Below are 808 nucleotides of genomic sequence, written 5' to 3'. Positions count from 1 at the left end.
AGAGCAGAAATGTTTACATCATGCTCCATCCTGCCCCGGCCCCGCTGCAAGATTCGGTACCAACACCGCACCCACCACCTTAAGCTGCTGCGGTATCGCCTTATCCAACCGGCCAGCGCCCATCCCACGGGAAGCGTGAGGGGACAGGGCACCCAGCCTGGGGGTCCCCTGCCCTGCCCAGGTTGCTGCCCCGACCTGGCGTAAAGGAAGAGAAAGGGGGGGTCCCAGGGCCCCCCAAACCCCCAGCTGTCGTGGGCGACCTCCTCCCTGTCCTTGTCTGTCAGGGAGGGGCCGGAGGGGACAGAGGGGTACCCCCCGCCCTGGCCGGAGTGACAGCCAGCACACAGGCCATTGGCCACCTCGGGGTCAGCACTGGGGTGAGGAGGGACTGAAGCTTGGTGGTGTCCAGTCCTGTGTCCTTGGCAGGGGCCCTGTCCCCTCTTGGGTGCCCCCCATGTCCCAAGGGAGGGACATGGCACAGGGAGCGGGGGGAATAGCAGTCCCTGGAGAAAGTCCCTTCACTCCAGGCACCTTCCAGCCTGGCCCCACTTGATGTTGCCCCATAAAGCAATAACAGCCATCCCGTGCCCGCGGCGCTTCCCAACCCATGGCACCAGCATCGTCCCTCGCTGGCAGTTTGGCCCCTGGGGTCACCTTTTTGTCTGTGGTGTCCCCGTGCCCCCTGGGACGTCCCTGTCCCTGCTGCTTCCTGGCAAAGCACTGCTGCGTGTCCCCATATCCCCCTGTGATGTCCCCATCTGTGCTGCTGCCCTGTGTTGTCCCTCTGAGTCTGTCCCCTCCATGCTGC

Source organism: Eurypyga helias, unplaced genomic scaffold, assembly GCF_000690775.1.
Source record: "Eurypyga helias isolate BGI_N326 unplaced genomic scaffold, ASM69077v1 scaffold13190, whole genome shotgun sequence".
NCBI classification, from domain to species: Eukaryota; Metazoa; Chordata; class Aves; order Eurypygiformes; family Eurypygidae; genus Eurypyga; species Eurypyga helias.
The sequence above is the reverse complement of the archived record's forward strand: the minus strand, read 5'-3'. Positions refer to the sequence as shown.